Raw genomic sequence first — 9,158 nt, 5'->3', positions numbered from 1 at the left:
GTAAGCTGAACCAACCGTGATGTCGTTGACGACAATAAAAAAAAACACGTGTGACAAGTCAACTATTTTGGTCAATATTAAATAGGGAAAAGGACAAATGAAGGAGATATGGACATAATATTGTTTTTTTTTTAATAATAACATTAGATGTATGTTTCATTATAATACTTTATTCTAATTGGCTAACTGCACACCACGTGTTATTCTTTAAGCAATTGCGTCACTCAATATAAAACATATCATTCATGATAAGACGTGGTTCCACAAAAAAGTGCACAGGTGAATTAAATAAAAAAAATATACTCGTGTTTTCATGATCATAGCTGAAAAATGTAATTATAAGTATTGAATGCATCTTTTTGTAACTTCATAGGGTTGCAAAAGCGTTGACCGTGCGTACATTTTTAGAATGAAGCGCTTCTGCGCGTCATCCAAAATGAACTTCGGTCAACGCTTTTACACCCCAATAAGGTTACAAAAAGAAGCATTCAATTCTCAAATAAAAGACTTACGGTTTACATAAATGCAACATCCAAACACAAAACAAGCCAAAACTATATCGTTAAATGACAAAGTCATTATCTTAACAGCATGTAGTTTGATTACGTCATTTACATTTCTTATCTATACATGCACATACATGTACAACATACACTTTGGAAATAGTATGACGACAAATTATAAACAAGATTTCGAGGTTAATATGTTAATATTTTATATACAAAAATATATTTCTGTCACCTTAATTCTGGTTCAAGACGGACACTAATCTAGCCAATTCCGTAAAAAAAGTTAATGTTCATCACGGATACATAACGACATAAGGGCATAAAGTTCAAGTGAACACGGACAGGTACAATGTAAATCTTGCAAAGATTCAAAGTACCAATTAATTATTATTTTAAAGGCAAGATAAAATCCCACTTTACTCAAAAGCTAACCTCAGATGGATTTATTCAATATTGTATTTCCAAACAAAAAAAGAAGATGTGGTATGATTGCCATAAGACAACTCTCCACAAGAGACCAAAATGAAAAAGAAATTAGCAAATAAAGTCACTGTTCAGCCTTCAACATAAAGCAACGCCCATACCGCATAGGCAGCTATGAAATGGCCGGAAAGACAATTGTAAAACAATTCAAACGTGAAAACTAACGGCGTAATTTGTATTTTTCATTTGTAGCCATGGCATGGTCAGTTTATTTTAGATTTATTAGTTTGACTGTCCCTTTGGTATCTTTCGTCCCTCTTTTATGTACACAAAATGAACGAAAAACAAAATGTAACGCATAAACAAACGACAACCACTGAATTACAGGTTCCCAACTTGGGACAGGCACATACATACAGAATGTGGCGGGATTAAAAGTTAACTTTCTAGCGGGATACCAACCCTCCCCTAACCTGAAACAGTGGCAAACAGTACAACGTAAGAACAAACTATAAAAATCAGTTGAAAAATGTAATGAACAAGTAAAATTATTCGTCAAGAATAAAGCATAATCACATGCGGAGATGTTATGCACAGTTTGATAATTTATGCATAACACCACTACTTACCAGGAACAGTTAAATTAACATAGCAATAAGGCCAAATATGTGGTAACTTTGTTTCACATGTTTTAAGTTTGTTATAGTTTTAGGCCAATTATAGATGTGATTGTATATGTCGTGAATGTCAAAATATCAAAGCAAGTTTTTATATTATTTTGTTTAATATCATCGTACAGAAATAACGACGAAAGAAAAAGAAAACTTTAGTACTGATAAAAATAAAAAATGGAAAACTTAAAGACATACCCAAGGAAAGGCAAATTGCTATTATAAAGAAAAGAAAAAAAAATAGGAGAAAACAAAGAGTGCAGATTTGTTTAGAAAAAACTCAAAAAAGAAAAAAAAAATAAAGAGATCAAAATATCAATCAATGGTATCGAAATTGAAAAGAAGGAATATATCAAACTTAATATACATAATGCAATTTTCGCAAAACACAGTTCAAATTCATGATTAGGGATCGTCTCTTCAACTGTTCTAGAGTTATGCCTCTGTGTTTACATAAAAGTAGCTGAATTTTCCGTGTTCGTTCTTTAACTTTAGTTTGCCTCGTAATTAAAATATTAAATCTCTAACTCGCTAATTTTTTAATGCTTGTACGCAGCAACCAATTATTAAGCAGGAGTTAGGCCGATTTGTAAAAGGAAAATAGATAGATCTGTCCTTGTGTTTATGTTTCTAATGCACAATGCTTATAATGACCCACTATAATCACAGCACCAACAAAATTTGTATGTGACTCATGCAAATTAACATGCGGGCATATTTGAGGTCTATGAACACCCTCTAATTATTTAAACTTTTATTTTTGTTTGGAATCTAATGAGAAAATTCTTACAATAGGCCCAAAATCATGAAAAGGGTTCAATATTTTGATAAAGTTAGAGATAACTTGAGTAACACCAACAGTTTCCTGCTAAGAATACATTATACTCAATTGGCAATCATCGGGTGACTCCGATGAGATAAAATGTTAACTAGTACATAGACGAATGACATCATACTTTAACGTACTGGATCTCCTTGAAAATGAATCGAAAAATTACGAACAGACATTCTTTGAAAAACATTAACAAAATCTATACATAATCGATCGCGAGACTGTCCTTATTAAAATAGTCTTCGTCTCACAACGTATAATACTTTAGCTATTTTACCAACAATTTTAAAAACAATAGACAGATCGAATTTAATTTCATCTTTCCCTATTTTTGAATGTAATTATAAGTCTGTTTTAACCAGCAAGGAAACCCCTAAAGCGGAAAGGCAGTTTATTCTTTAAATTGTTGTCGTTGAATATCAAGAAAGAAAATAAATCCCGAAATTGATTTAAAACTTTGATTCTCAATAGTTTTCTTGGAAAATATTCACATCCCTTGGGGATTATTACTAGTGTACGATCAGTTGCATATATATTACATGCATGTCGGAACAATTGTGATGATGACGAATTTCTTCCATCATTCGAGAACAATCTAATTGATGTATAAATCTGTGATTTTAATACTATGTCCATAACTTCGACGAACCAAAGCAAGTTATATAGCGACCTGTATATAAATCAAAGTGGTTCTCTTCTTCTTTTTTTTCTTTTGGTATACAAAGTTTATCGACATTCGATGGTTACATACTGTTGGCATACGTGCCGGACTGAGCGTATTGCATTTCCGCTAATTTTTCATAGTCCCAATACTACGTTTCCGCAAATTTAAAGTATACGTTTCCGCAATTTGTATTAATTACTTTTCCGGAAATTTACCTAGTAAATTATAAATATTTGAATATAATTATATTAGATAAGTATTTCATTTTAATTGTTAAATAAAGAAAAGATTATGATCTTATATCTTCAATATATTAGATATAACTAGTTGACTCTGGTAAGGACTTTGGTGAATGGCGAACACATTTCTTTGGTGTGTCTTACTTGCCAACTGACATGATTAAAGCATATCATCGGCTTTTATAGCTGACTCTGCGGTATGGGCTTCAGTGCTCAATGTTGAAGGCCGTACGGTGACCTATAGTTATTAATATCTATTTCATTTTGGTCTTTTGTGGATAGTTGTCTCATTGGCAATCATACCACATCTTCTTTTTGTTATATTTGTTGAATTGATAGCCGATTCTTCATCTGACGAGAAATAAATGAAATTAATTGGTAGATTATATGAGTGATGGAATTTTATATAGATAGTAATTCGACTCGGATTTCCACCAACCATTTGGGCATCACCTCCTGACCCCGATCATGCAAAAGAGAACAACGAATGGTGCCGAGTCTTTTCATGCCTCACAGAACGAGCACGAGTGACGCTTTCCATCTTTACATTTTTGTCTATGTTTTTTTGTCGATGTGTTATTGAATCTGCAAACAACATCTTACACATGTTACATAAACATGAGAATTCTAACTGTTAAAGCCCCCGTTCGGAAATATGAAAAGGAGAAGATGGACTTCCTTCTTGAACAAAATACAAAACTTGTAAACGGTGAATATACTACTGTGGACTTTGTACGACATTTTCATGAACTTTACTTGCATGTTTTGATGACCTTTAACTTAATAAATATTGATTTTTTTATTATGACTTTGCTTTCGATCAACAGGTATAATTTATTCCTTAATTATTTGCGGAAAAGTAATAATTATTTTTTGCGAAATAGTTACTTTTTTCCCTGAAAAGTAAGATATATATTTGCGGAAACGTAAACTTTTTTTTCCGGAAACGTCATCTTTTTTTTTCCGGAAAAGTAATGCCAATTTGCGGAAACGTTAAACGCCGGCCGGACTAGTCTATTTACAAAAATGTTACCCCAATTTACAATATCCCTTTCGGACACGCAAGACAGTCAGAGATGTATATAGGACAGAAAGTCAACGGAACTAAATTAAGTCACAAAGAAAAAGTCACGGACAAAAAGTCACAGGACAAAAAAATCACAACTTCATGTTTTCTAATTCTTTTCTTTGAATACAAAACGTTTATTTCTACAAAAAACATTGTTGTATTTCTCTTGAACTATTGTATATAATCCGTAACATTGAAAACAAAATTTATCAAAAAAATATCAAAAAATATCAAAGTAAATCAAATAATAATTCTCTAATGTATCAATATGGTTACTACTCGCTGTCGTTTGTGGATAGTTGTCTCATTGTTTTTCTTCAGGTGCAATAATTTAGTAAAAATAAGTACATGATATCAAACATGTTGTTTTAAAAATGAGTTATTAATTTAAATTTATTATTTTAGATAGCTGACTGGAGACCATTTAGTTTAATATGAGACCTCTAAATCAATGTTGGAGTTTATAAAACTTAAACTTTTCTTCATAGTATATTTTTTAATTAATTTTTCTGAGTTTACATTTGAAGTATTTTGAAAATAGTCATACTTTTGATCTGAGTTAACTATTTGAAACATCATTCCAGTCAGCTAAGAGGTATTTTTGAAAAATTAATTCTGTTTTGTCTTTATGTTTGTGCATGTGTTGCTTTGTTTGAATGTAATATATTGTACCTTGTTTTGTGGAGAGGGCTTACATAGGCTATGCCTGTTGCCCAATCCAATTCAATTTATTTGAATAAAATATTGTTTAAACTAAATAATAATTTTTTGTTAAAAAAACAGAATGTCAGATTGCGACTTGGCCCTTAAACGGCTTCATGGTGCCAAGAAATCTTTCTTTTGCATGATTAAAATTAAATAAATTTTCATTTTTGAAGTATAATGACACATTTCCTAAACTTTGATGTGAATATATGTATTAAAAATTAAATATTTTAAGATATTTCCCTTATAAATTCAAATAATTGCCGGACTAGTCTATTTACAAAAATGTTACCCCAATTTACAATATCCATTTCGGACACGCAAGACAGTCAGAGATGTATATAGGACAGAAAGTCAACGGAACTAAATTAAGTCACAAATAAAAAGTCACGGACAAAAAGTCACAGGACAAAAAAATCACAACTTCATGTTTTCTAATTCTTTTCTTTGAATACAAAACGTTTATTTCTACAAAAAACATTGTTGTATTTCTCTTGAACTATTGTATATAATCTAACATTGAAAACAAAATTTATTAAAAAAATATCAAAAATATCAAAGTAAATCAAATAATAATTCTCTAATGTATCAATATGGTTACTACTCGCTGTCGTTTGTGGATAGTTGTCTCATTGTTTTTCTTCAGGTGCAATAATTTAGTAAAAATAAGTACATGATATCAAACATGTTGTTTTAAAAATGAGTTATTAATTTAAATTTATTATTTTAGATAGCTGACTGGAGACCATTTAGTTTAATATGAGACCTCTAAATCAATGTTGGAGTTTATAAAACTTAAACTTTTCTTCATAGTATATTTTTTAATTAATTTTTCTGAGTTTACATTTGAAGTATTTTGAAAATAGTCATACTTTTGATCTGAGTTAACTATTTGAAACATCATTCCAGTCAGCTAAGGGGTATTTTTGAAAAATTAATTCTGTTTTGTCTTTATGTTTGTGCATGTGTTGCTTTGTTTGAATGTAATATATTGTACCTTGTTTTGTGGAGAGGGCTTACATAGGCTGTGCCTGTTGCCCAATCCAATTCAATTTATTTGAATAAAATATTGTTTAAACTAAATGGCAGAATCAGCTGCAGATCTTCAAAAGCAACTTGACTCATTTCAAGATTACTGTACTTTATGGAAACTGAAAGTAAATACAGATAAAAGTAAAATCATGATATTTTCTAAAGGAACACTTCCAAGAAACCTACATTTCAATTTGAAGGGAACAGAATTAGAAATAGTGAATAGTATTAATTATCTAGGAATAGACTTAGCTAGAAGTGGGAATTTTAAGAAAGCGAAACAGTCCATAGCTAATAAAGCTACGAAGGCTTTCTACGAGGTTCTAAAATTAGGCAGAAACCACGGGCTTTCAATCAAAACGCAACTAGAATTATTCGATAAGATGATAAAGCCTATTTTATTATATGGGTGGGAAGTATGGGGTTTTAGCAATAATGAAATAATCGAAAAAGTCCACCTAAAATTTTGCAAATTGCTCTTACATTTAAAATCTTCTACACCATCGTATATGATATATGGCGAACTTGGAAGATATCCTCTAGAAATTGACATAAAAAATAGAATGATATCATTCTGGGGTAAAATTCTTTCTTGAAAGGAGTCAAAATTGTCAAAAGTTGTCTATAACTTATGTTTTCAATTGTCATTTGTAAATGGAGATAAATTTTTATGGTTAGATAACATAAAAAATATTTTGAATGAATGTGGCTTAACATATATTTGGAATTCACAAACTTTTATTAATTTGAATTGGCTACGTCTGACAGTTAGTAGAAAACTTAAAGATCAATTTGAACAGAATTGGCACTTACTGTTAGAAGAATCACCAAAAGCTATAAATTACAAAGTATTTAAAGATAGTTTTAGTTCTGAAGCTTATTTAGATATTTTAGATAACAAAAATATTGTAGAATTTTGCAGATTTAGAACGACTAATCATAAATTACCCATTGAAGCTAGTAGATGGCTAAACACCAGCAGACAAAATAGAAACTGTACTCTGTGTAAAAACAATGAACTCGGGGATGAATTTCACTTTATTTTGGAATGCAAATTTTTTGAACAGGAGAGGAAAAAAATACATTGAAAATTATAGCTACACAAAGCCAAATATTTCAAAATATAAATTATTAATGTCATCAAAAAAGAAGGTTAAGTTGAGTAAACTCTGCAAAATTATCAAAATTATAAATAAATCTGTGTGAACTCCTGGCTTTATCTAGTGTGACCCCACCCTATTAATTATTTTTGTAACATGTCTTTTACTAAATGTATTTATTGAATATTGTATATATTGTAAATATTGTACATAATATTGTGTATTTCTCTATACCTTGTCAAAATGATGGTTTATTGAGAATAAAGATATATATAAATAATATTTTTTTGTTAAAAAAACAGAATGTCTGATTGCGGCTTGGCCCTTAAACGGCTTCATGGTGCCAAGAAATCTTTCTTTTGCATGATTAAAATTAAATAAATTTTCATTTTTGAAGTATAATGACACATTTCCTAAACTTTGATATGAAAATATGTATTAAAAAGTAAATATTTTAAGATATTTCCCTTATAAATTCAAATAATTGTCAACATATTATTTGTGACTTTTTGTCTTGTGACTTTTTGTCCTACCAAATTTGAGACTTTAAGTCCTGTGACTTTTTGTCCTACCAAATTTGTGACTTAAAGTCCTGTGACTTTTAGTCCTGTGGTTTTTGTCCGTTTGTCTATCATAGTATTACACCTGATAGTTCAAAATGAAAAGTTATAAGTTATCGGCCGTGTACACGGATCAATACCCTCAGAAGTGAAACGATGCATGAACTTGCAAGCCCGACAGGAAATCGCTTGAATACCTGGACGTGTCACTTCACCCACTCACAATACCTTTGGAAGTAATACCTTAAGACATGCTGGTGATCAGATGAGGGAAGATCCGGATTTATTTGAATAAAGTTTATTACATAAAAGAATCATGAACGTTGCATTTACAGACATAGATCTTTAGTCGATATTACATATTTACACAAAAAGTCATTCACATAAAATCTTTTCCGTGTAGCTATTCAAGATAGCAATTCTATCAATTCACAGCTGATTTATAAAATGTTGACTTCGCAAAAAAAAATAAAAATTGTTATCATTTCCTTTCTGTATGAAAATGCTCAAATTCATAGATATTTTAAAAAGTATATGCAATATTGACTAAAGGTGTATGTCTGTAAATGCACCTGCTTCCGGATTCAACGCGTGTAATGACATTTTATATAAGTACAAACTATGCAGTCGTTTCGTTTTAGGCATACTGAGTTAAAGTAAACCGATTCATTATGAATTATAGAAAGCTGTTGTATGATTGCCGCAGAGACAATTCTATGCCAGAGTCTAAATGACGTCGACGTTAGAAACTATAGGGTACAACACTTCCTTCCTCAATGAGTAAACCTAGTACACATAGCAAGCTATTAAAAACCTTAAATAATGTAAAATATTTCAATCGAGTAAACTTAAGATCTAAAACAATAAACAAAAGACAAATATGATATACATTAAAAACAAACTTAAGACAATTCTACATCTTTTAAGGCCTTGTCGATAAAAATCCAACCATAAATGCCCTCAAAATATTTTAAAAAAAAATGTGTTTTTGTATGAAATAATAGCAAAAAAATGCAGGTGACGAATACTTTTGGCCAGGTACTGTACATCAACAAACGACTACTATTGAATTACATGCTCCTGAATAAGAACATATTGTGGTGGTTTTAACATGTTTGCGGGTGTCCACTTCTCCCTTTTAGCTTGTACATTGGTGTAACTGCACAACATAAGACACTAAAGAGAATATTTGAAAAGGGATCAACTCTTTCAATCAGTACAAACCATTAAGCTACAACAATTCAGTGTCGTAGATTTTATGTTTGCACGCATAAGAAAAAATACAGTATTACAACGAAACAATCAAAATTAACTCTAGTGCTGCAGATGCTATTAAGTTCGTCGATGTACAGTG

This window comes from Mytilus trossulus, chromosome 5 (genome assembly GCF_036588685.1).
Source record: "Mytilus trossulus isolate FHL-02 chromosome 5, PNRI_Mtr1.1.1.hap1, whole genome shotgun sequence".
Taxonomy (NCBI): domain Eukaryota; kingdom Metazoa; phylum Mollusca; class Bivalvia; order Mytilida; family Mytilidae; genus Mytilus; species Mytilus trossulus.
The sequence above is the reverse complement of the archived record's forward strand: the minus strand, read 5'-3'. Positions refer to the sequence as shown.